Raw genomic sequence first — 16,448 nt, forward strand, 5'->3', positions numbered from 1 at the left:
AAGCCCTGATCTTGCCTGCACTGCCTCCCATGGTGGATTAGCCCTGACAGTGTGAAGCCCTGATCTTGTCTGCACTGCCTCCCATGGTGGACTAGCCCTGACAGTGTGAAGCCCTGATTTTGTCTGCACTGCCTCCCATGGTGGAATAGCCCTGACAGTGTGAAGCCCTGATCTTGTCTGCACTGCCTCCCATGGTGGAATAGCCCTGACAGTGTGAAGTCCTGATCTTGTCTGCACTGCCTCCCATGGTGGAATAGCCCTGACAGTGTGTAAAGTCCTGAATGTGCAAGTGATTTTCATGACAGTCCCATAGCTGCTGGATGAGGGCTGGGCATTAGGGCTTTCAGGTCCCTTTGCCCATAAAGTGAGGTGCACATGCAGGGATGAGGAGGACACTGTAAAGGGTACTCACCCTGACAACCCGAGTGAGGTCGTTGAACTTTTTTCAGCATTGTACAGGAGTCCTGGCAACCACGCTGTTGGAGGTCACTCTGTTTGACACCTCCCTCCAGGCTTTCCGATAGGCGCTGGGCAGCGGCCTCCTGCCACCTTCAGGGAACAGAACATGGCGCCTGCGCTCCACTGCGCCAACCAGCACCCTCAGGTCACCCTCGCTGAAGCGCTGTGCTCTCTCCCTGGCCTTCTCCATTGTCCTGGGCGTTGAACAGTTCAAGCAGCAGTGGTCAGGTCTTGCTTCAGGGCTGCAGTGTGCAGGGCGTGGCAGCCAAACAAATCCACCCTCCCCCTTTAAGAGCTGACCGGCGCCAGAGTGTCTGCCTTCAATCAGCAACTCGCCGCACTTGCACTGCGCCCGCCCTTGGGGGTAGCGCCCCGGACCGCCGGCTTAGCGCCTAATGATAGTCGTGCATCGCCTGTTTTAGCACAGCAGCAACCTCTTGGGGCGATGCAACTGAATATCGGCGAAGGTGGCGCTAAGTTGCGCCGGGCGCAAACTTTAGCGGCCACCCGGCTGTAGCGCCCCAAACGTGGCTATACTGAATTTCTAGGCCATGATGTTTAATACTAATAAACAGAGTTTAACACTAAAACAATGGAAAGCTGGATAACAGGTCTGTACTGGTTGCTAGCTCCACGAGGACTGACTAGAGCCCCTCCCTGGTCGGATGTCATGACGTCATCACGTTTTCCCGCCGCTGGAGGATCATGTGATCAACGTGATGACGTCATCGCGTTGGGTCTCAGTCTTAAAGGGACCGCGCTATGTACATGCGATAATATGAACAGAGATACAGATTCATTCTGTAGCTAACAATTAGTTGAAGATAATTATGTACATAAGATCAGAGTCCCCTTGGTGGCTCTGCCACATGCGCCCCCCCAGAATTGTCTTTAACAGTAAAAGTCAATCGACTAGGAGGTCTGACAAGCCTGTCAGAGCGACTCCTGTATTCTCGGAGTGAACATTGTTGAACAGCGGGCGGGCTGGCAGATGGGAGCCTTCGGACTGGTGCGGGTGCAGCTGGAGGGCAGCCATGGTGTGGCAGCTGTGCAGTCTCTACTGGCCGGTCGATGTCCAGGTGCGCCGGTTTGAGACGATCAATGGAGATGTGGTCTGGTTTACCACCGATGTCAACCGAGAAACTCTTGTCGCCGGGCTCTATTACGCGGAAAGGTCCTGTGTAGGGAGCCTTGAGCGGATCCCTATGGGCATCATGCCGAATGAATACGAATTCAGCATTTTTTAGCTCCGCTGGAACGTGCGAAGATGGCAGGCCGTGATGCGAAGTCGGAATGGGCGCGAAAGCCTTGGCCATTTCCCGGTGGTTGTTGAGTTGGTCGGCCGCAGACCATGGCGTGGTGGGAAGCGGCAGGAAATGTTCCGGTACGCGGAGCGGCTGACTGTACACGAGCTCTGTGGCAGATGATTGCAGGTCCTCTTTGGGTGCCGTGCGCAGCCCCAACATGACCCATGGAAGCTTATCCACCCAGCCGGTGCCTTGGATGCTGGCTCTCAGCGATGCCTTTAACGATCGGTGGAAACGTTCGCACAAACCGTTTGCCTGTGGGTGATAGGCCGTAGTGCGGTGGAGTTTGGTGCCAAAACCCTGGGCCACAGCGTTCCAGAGCTCGGACGAGAATTGTGGACAGCGGTCTGAAGAAATATCCGCCGGAATGCCGAAACGTGCGACCCACGAGGAGAGAAACGCTCTGGCTACATCGGCAGACGTAGTAGACGCCAAAGGTACTGCCTCAGGCCATCTGGTAGTACGATCGACCATGGTTAGAATGTGTGTGAAACCCTGGGACGGTGGCAGCAGTCCGACGAGATCCACGTTGACGTGGTCGAATCGCCGTTCTGGTACAGCGAACGTGGCCAATGGGGCCCTGACGTGGCGCTGCACCTTAGACTTTTGACAGACAACGCAGGTGGTAGCCCAGTTGCGGATATCCTTACACATTCCTCTCCAGACGAACTTAGCCGACAGTAATTTTTGGGATACTTTCACACCCGGGTGTGAAAGCCCATGGATGACATCGAAGACTTGGCGGCGCCAGGCAGCTGGAACGATCGGGCGAGGGTGCCCCATGGAGACATCGCAGAGCAACGAGGTGCCTGCTGCGTGGAATTGCACATCGGCCAGTTGAAGGCTAGAGGTGTCGGCGCGATATGACTGCGTTTCAGGGTCCGATGCTTGGTCGGTGGCCATGAGGGTATAATCGATGCCCAACTGGACTGCCCATATGGGCATGCGAGAAAGGCAATCGGCTACCAAATTGTCTTTGCCAGCTACGTGCTGAATGTCTGTCGTGAATTCCGAAATGTAAGTTAGCTGTCTCTGCTGTTGGGCCGACCACGGTTCGGCGGTCTTGGCCATTGCAAAAGTCAGTGGTTTGTGATCTACAAATGCGGTGAAGGGACAACCCTCCAACAGGGAACGAAAGTGGCGAATGGCCAGGAACAGTGCCAGCAACTCACGGTCGAAAGTACTATATTTGCGTTCGTTGCGCCGGAGTTGGCGGCTGAAGAACGCCAGTGGCTGCCACGACCCGTTGACCCACTGTGCTTGCACGGCACCTATGGCATAGTCGGAAGCATCCGTGGTGAGGGCGATGGTCGCTCCTGGCAGAGGGTGCGCCAAAATAGTTGCATTGGCTAGAGCGGTTTTTGTGTTGTCGAAAGCGTCGTCCATTGCCACTGTCCAGGTTATGGCATCCTTTCCCATCTTGCCTTTGAGGGCCTCGTAGAGGGGCTGCATGAGTTGTGCTGCCTTCGGCACAAAGCGGTGATAGAAGTTCACCATGCCCAGGAATTCTTGGAGGGCTTTGGTGGACTGTGGCTTCGGGAATGCCGAAATTGCTTCGACCTTTGACTACAGCGGGATTGCACCCTCCTGGGTAATGCGGTGGCCCAAGAAGTCAATATGATGTAGGCCGAACTGGCATTTGGCCGGGTTAATTATGAGGCCATGCTGGCTGAGGCGCCGAAAAAGGGTGCAGAGATGGTCGACGTGCTCCGCTTTGGTGGAGCTGGCTATCAGGATATCATCCAGATAGACAAATAAAAACTGAAGATCCCGCAGGACCGAGTCCATGAGTCGTTGAAAGGCCTGCGGGCGTTCTTGAGCCCAAAAGGCATTCTGAGGAACTCGAACAATCCAAAGGGAGTAATAACCGCAGTTTTTTGGATGTCCTGCTGGTGTAAGGGGACCTGATGGTAGCCCCGGACGAGGTCGACCTTGGCGAAGATTGAGTTTCCCGCCAAATGGGCGGAAAAGTCTTGAATGTGCAGGATCGGGTACCGATCGGGTGTCGTTGCATCATTCAGTCGACGGTAGTCCCCACATGGCCGCCATCCGCCGCCGGGCTTTGGAATGATATGTAGGGGTGAGGACCAGGGACTATTCAACCGGCGAATAATCCCCAGCCGCTCCATCATGGCAAACTCGGCCTTCGCTGCCGCGAGCTTACCGGGTTCCATTCGCCGTGCTCGTGCGTACACTGGAGCCGGTCATAGTAATGTGGTGTTGGACACCATGCTTAGCTGCCGAGGTGGAGAAAGTGGGCTTGGTCAGCTCCGGGAATTCACTTAGTAGGCGGTGAATTCGTCCGGCGAGGGTAACACGCAGGAAACAGTATGGGCCGGTGCGGAACTGCGGAAGCACGGAATGGAATGGAAGGTAGCCGCGTTGACCAGTCGACGGTTTCGGACATCTACCAAGAGGCTGTTGGCGCATAAGAAATCCGCACCAAGGATGGCTTGTGAAACTTTGGCTGTGATAAATTCCCACAGAAATCGTTGTCCGCCTAAGCACACCCGGACCTGCCGTTTGCCAAAGGTACGAATGGCCCCGCCATTAGCTGCCTCGAGGGCGGGACTGTGTCTCCCAGACTGGATGTCAAGTGCTGAGGCGGGAAGGATGCTGCACTGCGCCCCGGTGTCGCATAAAAAGCGCTGGCCCGAAAGGGAATCGGTAATATAGAGGAGCTTCCCGGAATTCCCAATCGCCATCGCGGCCGTGGCCCGTACCTTAAACTCGATCCTCCTTTTCTGGGGCTGCTGCCGGGGTTGCTGTTTGTTTTTTTTAAGCGCGAAACTGCAAGGAGGGCGGCAGCTTCTGGCTTTCGCGCCGAAACAGGCGTGGTAAAAACACAAGCTGGGGGATGGAGGCGTCGGGGTAGTGTCTGCGGAGGAGGGTTGTCTCGTGGCAGAGCAGTATTGCTGCGTGACCGCATACAACGTGTCTCCTTCTGCAGCCAGTGCTGCGCAATCCGCGGTGTCCGATCTAGCAAGAGCCTTGAACCTGTTCGGGGAGTTGACTCAGGAATAACTCCCGAAAAAGGAAGCATTGGGGTTCGGAGCCCAGGAGCGTGAGCATCTGGCTCATTAACTCAGAAGGCTTGGAATCGCCCAGGCCGGGCATAGCGAGCAGCCGGCGGGCCCGCTCTGCCTTCGTGAGTCCGAAGACCTATATTAACCGTGCTTTAACAGCATCATACTTGCTGGCCTCTGGGGGGGTTTCGAGCAGGCTGATGATCCGTGCGGCCGTGGAGCTGTCGAGTGCGGAGACCACGTGGAGGTAGCGGGTCTGATCCGTGGCGATGTTATGGAGTTCGAATTGTGCTTCTGCTTGGACGAACCAGGAGGCAGCATGTTGTTCCCAAAACTGTGGGAGCTTCAAAGCCACGGCGTGTGTTTCCATGTTTCGTTACGCTTCTTTCGCGAAAATTGTCCACGAAAATACGGGGTTACCACTGTAGGAACGGCTAGATTCCTAACTAAAGGACTGAGATCGAGTCAGTCTATTAAACAAATGGGCCTAGAAATTCAGTTGGTTGCGCCAGCAGTTAGCGCCTTAAGAGAAGTGAATTTCGGGCGCTATGCGTGTAGCGCCCGGGCGCAGCGCAGTTTGCGCCTCGCCCCAAATTAAGTTGACCCTTAGCGCCGGCGCAAAGTTTAGCGCCCGCCCGGCTGCGCGCGCAGAAAATGACGTCACATCCTCGTGCAACGCCCTTTGCGCGCCCCGATTCCAAACTTCAGTCGGACCGCCCCATTGTGCGGCTGGCGGCCAGAGCGTTTGTAAAATGGAACGCAACACAGCCGACGCGGGACCCGGGGAGCGCAAATTAAAGGGCACGTACCCTGCAGTATAAAGGGCAGCCATTTTGCAGCAAACACTCTTGTGCAACGGATTCCTGGACACACAAGGAGGAGAGCTAACTGGTTTCGCGCAGCAATAGCTCAGGTATTTTTGGACTCAAGCCAAAGCGCTGCAAGTGCCCTGTTGGAAATTTGACTGTTTGCCAGCATTTGATGGGGGTTGCATGGGGTGCCAACGCGGAGTTTCAGCGCCATGTGCGTAGGGCTCGCAGACGCGGGGTCAGAGGGGCAGCCCTGGCTAGAGGCAGAGGGGGCAACAGGCGTCGGCAACATAGGCCTTACCCAGTCAGGGTATAACGCCAGCAGTGCTCCTACCTCACCATGAGTGGCGCGCGATGTGTAAGAAGGCTGAGATTCCGAAAGGAGGTGGTTGCAGAGATCTGCCACCTGCTTCGCAGAGATCTGCGTCCAAAGCTCAGGTGCAGGACGTCTCTGTCGGTGGAAGTGAAGGTGACGGTGGCACTGAACTTCTATGCCACCGGCTCCTTCCAATCCGCTGCTGGGGACATAGCTAACATATCCCAGTTCGGCGTGCATCGCTGCATCCGCCAGGTGACCGATGCCCTTTTCAGAAGGAGACGCCAATTCATCTCCTTCCCCATGGCCCTGGAGAGCCAGCATCAGCGTGCAGTGGGATTTGCAAGACTCGCGGCCTTCCCCTTGGTGCAGGGCGCCATTGACTGTACGCATGTGGCTTTGCAGGCACCTCTGGAGCATGGCGAGCAGTATCGCAACCAGAAGGGCTACCATTCTCTCAATGTGCAGCTGGTGTGTGACCACAAGCAGCGCATCCTGGCTGTCAATGCCCGCTTTCCAGGCAGCTGCCACGATGCCTTTATCCTGCGGCAGAGTACTGTGCATGACATGTTCGAGGCACAGCCTCCCCCAAGAGGATGGCTACTTGGGGACAAAGGCTATCCTTTGTGTACCTGGCTCATGACCCCGCTCCGCGCGCCCAGGACCGCTGCTGAAGAGGCATACAACGAGAGCCATCAAACGAGCAGAAACATCATCGAGCAAACTATTGGGGTCCTCAAGCAGCGGTTCCACTGCCTTGATCGTTCCGGCGGATCTCTGCAGTATTCGCCGCACCGGGTCTCCCAATTTGTCGTAGTTTGCTGCATGCTACACAACCTGGCTCTCCGCAGGATTCAGGCACTGCCACCTGATGTTGGACCACCACCTCAGGAGGAGGAGCAGGAGGAGCAGGAGGAGGAGGAGGGGGAGGAGGAGTACGTTCCCAGGAGGGAGCGACAAGGTCCAAGGGCCGTCCGTCGCCAGCTTATTGAACGTAACTTCTAAGCCCCCTGTCAGGGAATGCCTTGTGGCCATGAAGGAAGATGAATGCAGCCACTCCGCAAGCCCTCAGCCGGCGAAGGCAACAAAGACTAACAAGAACAACCATGGACACTGTCTGAATAAAGATAAAAAAAATTTTGACAAAAATGAAACCCCTTCCCACATGAATCCCAAAAACAATCAACGGCCCCCACAAAAAGTGCAACAAACGACTCACTCCCACAACCTGGGGAGGAGTAACTCCACATTTGAACAAACCAGGCCTCAACCTCGGCCTTAACGCAAAAAACATACCCATAAACAAAACAACCATGGCCAAAATAAAGATGTCCACCGCCATATAAAATGAAAGCTGGCCACACCCTCTACTTAGTGGCCCGCGAGGGCGAGACCTTGTCCAGCCTTTTGGCGCCCCTGCCCGGCCTGCTGCTCCTCCGCAAGCTCTGCCCAGTGGCTGCTGCGAGGCTGGGGGAAAGCGCCTGAGGGTCAGATGTCCTTCCGCCAGATGGCCTTGGGGGGCGGCCTACACGGGCTTTCGGCCTCGAGGGGCCGGCTGTTGATTGGCGCACATGTGCCTGCCCACCATCAGCTCCAGCCGCTTGCCGTTGACGCTCCACTGGGGGAGTGGCGGCGACGGATGGCGCAATGTGGGCAAGCTGGCATATTGGAGGCGCTGGCTGGTGATGTCGCACGCTGGCACTCACCCGGGCCCGCACTGCAGGATCCGCACCAATCAGCCGAAGGGCGGATCGCTGTGCTGCTGCAGCGCGGCGGGTGTCCTGGTGATGCCTGGCTGAGGCAGTGCGTGTGGCAGCAGTGAGTGCCCCTGTTGCCCTGGTCTGCGCCCACATCACATCCGCCACTGACTTGACGGCATCAGCCAGCGACTCCATCGCCGGAGGCATCCGTTCCACTACCTCCATCATCATCTGGCCACTCTCAGCATTTGATGCCCCAAACTCCCGCACACTGGTCGCCAGCGACTCGATGGCCTCAGGCATCCGTCCCACCACCTGCATGAGCTCTGTGTGGCGGCGGTCCGAATCCTCGGCCATTTTGTCCAGCTGGCGCGCCTCCTCCGAGGTGAAGGTGGCCGGACTGGAGGCGGGACTCTCCCGCTGGGGAGCAGGGGTCCGAGCTAGGCGACCCTTGCCACGTTGCTGGTGCTGAATGTCCGCAGCAACTGCACTCCCCTCCGATCCTTCCCCCTCTGGGGGGAAGGCCGCAGCCCACCCGCAGCCCTCCTGGGTGGCTGGACACCACTGGTCCCAGCAGCTGCACTCCCCTCCGAAAGTTGCTCCAGGCTCTCGTCCAGGGAAGACGTGTCCAACACTTCGCCCTCTGCTGCGGGACCTGAGTCCTCCCCTGATGGTCCGGGTTGCTCTTCCTCCTCCTCCTCCTCCTCCTCCTCCTCCTCCTCCTCCTGTTCGGAGGGGCTGTCACTGGCAGCTTCAGGGAGCTCTTCGTCACCAGCTGAAAGCAGGAAGGCACAAGAGTAGCTTCAGAGTGAGGAGAGGGCGTCAGCGAGGGAGTCATGACTGGTGGCATTCAGCGCATTGGTGGCACAGTGGCAAAGGAGGTAGCTCGGATGCGCAAGTGCGACGAGAGAGGGCCAAAAGGCGAGGTCCTTACTATTGCCGGGCAGCGGAGGGTCGGCTTCTCCGCATGCTCTGGGCACAATCACCCGGCCTCCCATGAGGCCACTCACGCGCTCCTCCAGGGGAGTGAGCTTCTGGAACTTGGGGCGGCCTCCCCCAGTGATGTCGCGGCGCTTGCGATTATTCGCAACTTTAGCCTGCAAGAGAAAGGACGGGCTCTAAGTACGGTGTGTAGCCGTGACGTAGTGTGCACTGCCTCACATGGTGGAATAGCTTGGCCAGTGTGTAAAGTGCAGAATTTGCAATTGATGCTCATGACTGTCCCAAAGCTGCTGGCTGAGGGCTGCCCATTAGGCCTTTCAGGTCCCTTTGCCCATCATGTCAGGTGTACATGCAAGAATGAGGAGGAGAGTGGAAAGGGTACTCACCCTGACAATCCTGGTCAGGTCATTGTATTTCTTCCGACATTGCACCTTGTCCCTGGGGGCATCGCCGTAGGACGACACCCTGGTGGCGATCTCCCTCCAGGCTTTGGTGTAGACGCGGTGGGTGGGATTCCTGCCAGTGTCTGGGAACAAGATCCTGCGCCTCTTCTCCAATGCTGTCAGCATGATATCCAGATCACACTCTGAGAAGCGCAGGGCACGCTCACGGGCCTTCTCATGCGTTGCCATGGCTCCTTGGGCTCAGCAGCAGTGTTGAGGCCTAGTTTGAAAGCTGCAGTGTGCAGGGCGTGGCAGCAGACCAAATCGTCCCTTCCCCCTTTAAGAGCTGGCCGGCGCCACGGGGTCTGCTGCCAATCAAAAAATGACTGCACCCGCGCTGCGCCCCACCTCGGCGCTATCCCTCTGCACCGCCGGCTTAGCGCCTAAAGATAGTCGTGTAACGCCTCTTTTAGCACTCCAGGAACCTCTTAGGGCGAAGCGACTGAATTTCGGCGAAGGGGGCGCAACTTTGGGGCGGGCGCTAAAGTCGGGCGGGCGCTAACGTTAGCGCCCCAAAACTGGCAAAACTGAATTTCTCAGCCATGATGTTTAATACTAATAAACAGAGTTTAACACTAAAACAATGGAAAGCTGGATAACAGGTCTGTACTGGTTCCTAGCTCCACGAGGACTGACTAGAGCCCCTCCCTTTTCGAACGTCATGACGTCATCACATTTTCCCGATGCTGGAGGATCACGTGATCAGCGTGATGACGTCATCGCGTTGGGTCTCAGTCTTAAAGGGACCGCGCTGTGTACATGCGATAGTATGAACAGAGATACAGATTCATTCTGTAGCTAACAATTAGTTAAAGATAATTATGTACATAAGATCAGAATCCCCATGGTGGCTCTGCCACATTACCAACACCCTACAGTTAGAAAATAATCTACCAAAACCCTACAGTTAGAAAATAATCTACCAACACCCTACAGTTGGAATATAATCTACCAACACTCTACAGTTAGAATATACTGTAACAACATCCTACAGTTAGAATATAATCTACCAACACATAAGAGTTAGAATATAATCTACCAACACCCTACAGTTAGAAAATAATCTACCAAAACCCTACAGTTAGAATATAATCTACCAACACCCTACAGTTGGAATATAATCTACCAACACTCTACAGTTAGAATATACTGTAACAACATCCTACAGTTAGAATATAATCTACCAACACATAAGAGTTAGAATATAATCTACCAACACCCTACAGTTAGAATATAATCTAACAATATCCTACAGTTAGAATATAATTTACCGAAATCCTACATTTAGAATATAATCGACCAATACCCTACAGTTAGAATATAATCTACCAACACTCTACAGTTAGAATATAATCTACCAACACCCTACAGTTAGAATATAATCTACCAACACCCCAGAGTTAGAATATAATCAACCAAAACTCTACACTTAGAATATAATCTACCATTATCCTACAGTTAGAATATAATCTACCAACACCCTACTGTTAGAATATAATCTACCAACACCCTACTGTTAGAATATGATCTGCCAACACCCTACTGTTAGAATATGATCTACCAACACGCTGCAGTTAGAAGATAATCTACCAACACCCTACAGTTAGAATATAATCTACCAACACCCTACAGTTAGAATATAATCTACCAACACCCTACAGTTAGAATATAATCTACCAACACCCTACAGTTAGAATATAATCTACCAACACCCTACAGTTAGAATATAACCTACCACCACCATACAGTTATACTATAATCTACCAACACCCTGCAGTTAGAATATAATCTACCAACACCCTACTGTTAGAATATAATCTACCAACAGCCTACAGTTAGAATATAATCTACCAACACCCTACTGTTAGAATATAATCTACCAACAGCCTACAGTTAGAAGATAATCTACCAACACCCTAGAGTTAGAATATAATCTACCAACACCCTAGAGTTAGAATATAATCTACCAACATCCTACAGTTAGAATATAATCTACCAACACCATACAGTTAGAATATAATCTACCATCAGCCTACAGAAAGAATATAATCTACCTACACCCTACAGTTAGAATATAATCTACCAACACCCTACAGTTAGAATATAATCTACCAACACCCTACTGTTAGAATATAATCTACCAACACCCTACAGTTAGAATATAATCTACCAACACCCTACAGTTAGAATATAATCTACCAACACTCTCAGTTAGAATATAATCTACCAACACCCAACTGTTAGAATATAATCTACCAACACCCTACAGTTAGAATATAATCTACCAACACCCTACAGTTGGAATATAATCTACCAACAGCCTACAGTTAGAATATAATCTACCAACACCATACAGTTGGAATATAATCTACCAACACCCTACAGTTAGAATATAATCTACCAACAGCCTACAGGTAGAATATAATCTACCAACATGCTACAGTTAGAATACAATCTACCAACACCCTACAGTTAGAATATAATCTACCAACACCCTACAGTTAGAATATAATCTACCAACAGCCTACAGGTAGAATATAATCTACCAACATGCTACAGTTAGAATACAATCTACCAACACCCTACAGTTAGAATATAATCTACCAACACCATACAGTTAGAATATAATCTACCAACACCCTACAGTTAGAATATAATCTCCCAACATCCTACATTTATAAAGATAATCTAGCAACACCCTAAAGTTAGAATGTAATCGACCAACACCTTACATCTATCTATCTATCTATATATATATAAAGCGGCTCTTCTGTCTGTCTGTCTGTCTGTCTGTCTGTCCGTCTGTCCACCTGGTCTCTATACGTTTGGAAGTTACAGAGCGTACCGACGCGCGCGTCGCCTCAAAAGAATGCTTGCGATTCCGGACCGGTCATCGGTGTATTTACGTTTCGGCCGGACAAAAATCCCGCCCGCGGTATCCCAAAAACGTTCAGCGTTCCGCTCATTAGCATCTCATTAGCGACCGTGTGACGTCGAGGTCTTCCTGCAGTTGAGTGTCGAGTGACTCGACGATTGACCAATCCTACGCTTCGGTGACCTGACCGGTCGACCAATCGGTGCGTGTGTGGGCGGGCATTATCCTTCTGAACCGAGGTGAGTGGCCGCCATCTTGATTTTCCACGATTTTTTCCCCCACACTTTCTGTGTGTTAGGGAACAAAGGTAAATATTTCAATTATGTGTTAGGCAATTAATTAACAATTTATTTGAGTTTTATATTGTGTTTAGCAACCCCCCCTTTCCTCCTCACCCTCGCGCAGGGGGGACTCGGGGCCTGAAGCTGAAAAAATATCTCTCTCCCTCTCTTTCTCTTTCTTCCCTCTCTCTCTCTCCTTCTCCTCTTCCCTCTCTCTCCTTCTCCTCTTCCCTCTCTCCTCTTCCCTCTCTCTCCTTCTCCTCTTCCCTCTCTGTCTCTCTCTACTTCCCCCTCTCAGGTGTCGCGGACGGAGCACGGGCACGCCGCCCGAAGTTTCCCGCTCGCTAACGGCCTTGCCGGCTCCCGCGGGCCGCTCGCACTGACCGCGCATGCGCCGCCCGCACTCACCGCGCATGCGCCGCCCACACTCACTGCGCATGCGCTGCCCGCCCGCCCGCAGCGGCCGTCCATCAGCCGCGCGATACGCGGGGGTCCTCAGCAACGGCACCGGACCTCAGGCGCTAGGCAGGGGGAGGGGCCGGAGAGAGGGACAGAGGGGGGTGGGGGAGCGGGGGAGGAGGGGAGTGGGGGAGCGGGGGAGGAGGGGAGTGGGGGAGGAGGGGCGTGGGGGAGCGGGGGAGGGGAGGAGGGGAGCGGAGGAGGGGAGCGGGGGAGGGGAGCGGGGGAGGAGGGGAGCGGAGCGGGGGAGGAGGGGAGCGGGGGAGCGGGGGAGGGGAGAGGGAGGGGAGGGGAGGGGAAGGGAGGGAAGGGGAGGGAGGGAAGGGAGGGGAGGGGAGGGAGAGAGGGGAGGGATAGGACAGGGAGAGGACATGACAGGGAGAGGGGGGACACACAGGGGCAGGGAGACCAAACGCCCCAAAATTGCCCTCGCGCCCCAAAATTGCCCTCGCAACGCGGAGCTCCCCAGCTAGTCTATATATATAAAGCGGCTCTTCTGTCTGTCTGTCTGTCTATCCGCCTGGTCTCTATACGTTTGGAAGTTACAGAGCGTACCGACGCGCACGTCACCTCAAAAGAAAGCTTGCGATTCCGGACCGGTCATAGGCGTATTTACGTTTCGGCCGGACAAAAATCCCGCCCGCGGTATCCCAAAAACGTTCAACGTTCCGCTCATTAGCATCTCATTAGCGACCGTGTGACGTCGAGGTCTTCCTACAGTTGAGTGTCGAGTGACTCGACGATTGACCAATCCTACGCTTCGGTGACCTGACCGGTCGACCAATCGGTGCGTGTGTGGGCGGGCCTTATCCTTCTGAACCGAGGTGAGTGGCCGCCATCTTGATTTTCCACGATTTTTTCCCCCACACTTTCTGTGTGTTAGGGAACTAAGGTAAATATTTCAATTATGTGTTAGGCAATTAATTAACAATTTATTTGAGTTTTATATTGTGTTTAGCAACCCCACCCCCTCCTCCTCCTCACCCTCGCGCAGGGGGGACTCGGGGCCTGAAGCTGAAAAAATTTCTCTCTCTCTCTCTCTCTCTCTTTCTTCCCTCTCTCTCGCTCCTTCTCCTCTTCCCTCTCTCTCCTTCTCCTCTTCCCTCTCTCTCCTCTTCCCTCTCTCTCCTTCTCCTCTTCCCTCTCTGTCTCTCTCTACTTCCCCCTCTCAGGTGTCGCGGACGGAGCGCGGGCGCGCCACCCGAAGTTTCCCGCTCGCTAACGGCCTTGCCGGCTCCCGTGGGCCGCTCGCACTGACCGCGCATGCCCCGCCCGCACTCACCGCGCATGCGCCGCCCACACTCACCGCGCATGCGCTGCCCGCCCGCCCGCAGTGGCCGTTCATCAGCCGCGCGATACGCGGTGGACCTCAGCAACGGCACCGGACCTCAGGCGCTAGGCAGGGGGAGGGGCCGGAGAGAGGGGCAGAGGGGAGTGGGGGAGCGGGGGAGGGGAGGGGTGGGGGGAGGAGTGGGGGGGTGGGGTGGGGGGGAGGGGAGGGAGGGAGGGGGGGAGGGGAGGGAGGGAGGGAGAGAGGAGGGAGGGAGGGAGAGGGGGGGGAGGGAGGGAGAGGGGGGGGAGGGAGGGAGAGGGGGGGGAGGGAGGGAGAGAGGGGGGAGGGAGGGAGAGAGGGGGGGAGGGAGGGAGAGAGGGGGGGAGGGACAGAGGGGAGTGGGGGAACGGGGGAGTGGGAGAGGGGAGGGGTGGGGGGGGAGAGGGAGACAGGGGAGGGGAGGGAGGGGGGGAGAGAGGGGAGGGGAGGGAGGGGGGGGAGAGAGGGGAGGGGAGTGAGGGAGAGAGGGGAGGGGAGGGAGAGAGGGGAGGGAGGGATAGGACAGGGAGAGGACATGACAGGGAGAGGGGGGACACACAGGGGCAGGGAGACCAAACGCCCCAAAATTGCCCTCGCGCCCCAAAATTGCCCTCGCAACGCGGGGCTCCCCAGCTAGTATCTATATATATAAAGCAGCTCTTCTGTCTGTCCGGATGTCTGTCTGTCCGCCTGTTCTCTATACGTTTGAAAGTTAGAGAGCGTACCGACGCGCGCGTCACCTCAAAAGAAAGCTTGCGATTCCGGACCGGTCATAGGCGTATTTACGTTTCGGCCAGACAAAAATCCCGCCCGCGGTATCCGAAAAACGTTCAGCGTTCCACTCATTAACATCTCATTAGCGACCGTGTGACATCGAGGTCGACCAATCGGACGGGCGCGTGCCATCCTACAGTTGAGTGTCGAGTGACTCGACGATTGACCAATCCTACGCTTCGGTGACCTGACCGGTCGACCAATCGTGTGTGGGCGGGCCTTATCCTTCTGAACCGAGGTGAGTGGCCGCCATCTTGATTGTTCACAATTTTTTCCCCCACACTTTCTGTGTGCTAGGGAACTAAGGTAAATATTTTAATGATGTGTTAGGGAATTAAATAACAATTTAATAGGGGGGGGAGAGCCTCGGGAAATCACGGGGGGGGAGAGCCTCGGGAAATCGCGGGGGGGGGAGAGCCTCAGGAAATTGCGGGGGGGGGAGAGCCTCAGGAAATCGCGGGGGGGGAGAGCCTCGGGAAATCGCAGGGGCGGGGGAGAGCCTCGGGAAATCGCGGGGGGGGGAGAGCCTCGGGAAATCGCTGGGGGGGTGGAGAGCCTCGGGAAATCGCGGGGGGGCGAGCCTCGGGAAATCGCGGTGGGCTCGCGCCGCCCGCACTGACCACGCATGCGCCGCCCGCACTGACCGCGCATGCGCCGCCCGCACTGACCGCGCATGCGCCGCCCGCACTGACCGCGCATGCGCCGCCCGCACTGACCGCGCATGCGCCACCCGCCCGCCCACAGCGGCCGTCCATCAGCCGCGTGATACGCGGGGGACCTCAGCTCCGGACCTCAGGCGCTAGGCAGGGGGAAGGGCCGGAGAGAGGGACAGAGGGGAGTGGGGGAGTGGGGGAGGGGAGGGGTGGGGGTGGGCGAGGGGAGGGAGACGGGAGGGGAGGGAGGGAGAGGAGGGGAGGGGAGAGGAGGGGAGGGGAGGGGAGGGAGGGGAGGGGAGGGAGGGAGAGGAGGGGAGGGAGAGAAGGGGAGGGGAGGGAGGGATAGGACAGGGAGAGGACATGACAGGGAGAGGGGGGACACACATGGGCAGGGAGACCAAGCGCCCCAAAATTGCCCTCGCAACGCGGGGCTCCCCAGCTAGTATATATATAAAGCAGTCATTCTGTCTGTCTTTCTGTCTGTCTGTCTTGAATTAACTTGAAAGTTATAGAGCGTACCTACACGTGCGTTACGTCGAAAGAAAGCTGACGCTTCCAGAACCGTCCTAAGTGTATTTACGTTTCGGCCGGACAAAAATTGCGCCCGCGGTATCCAAAAAACTTTCAGCATTCCGCTCATTATCCGCTCATTAGCATCGAGTGACGTCAAGGTCGACCAATCGTACGGCGGCTTCCTGGCGCGTGCGGCCGGGCCCTCCTACGGTCGAGTGACGGGACGATTGACCAATCCTACGCTTCGGTGACCTGACGGTTCACCAATCGGTGCATGTGTGGGCGGGCCTTATCGTTCTGAACCGAGGTGAGTCGCCGCCATCTTGCTTCCAAACTTTTCCTTTCTTTTTCCCGCTTTCTGCGTCTTTAAAAAAAACGTTGCTTTTAAAACATATATTGTTTTTAAAAAAAGTTAATTACTTTCTAAATCTTTTATCTAATCTCATTAATTTTCCTACCTTTCCCCGTTTTTCCAGGTAGGCCTCGAAGCCTCGGCCTCTCCTCCGCACCCACGCCCGAGCTAGGCACCTCCCGGCCCCAGTCAACAAGCAGCACCCGATCGCCGCCATCTTGTGA

The sequence above is a fragment of the Somniosus microcephalus genome, chromosome 9 (genome assembly GCF_052327205.1).
Source record: "Somniosus microcephalus isolate GS21.2 chromosome 9, FLI_Smic_1.0, whole genome shotgun sequence".
NCBI lineage: Eukaryota > Metazoa > Chordata > Chondrichthyes > Squaliformes > Somniosidae > Somniosus > Somniosus microcephalus.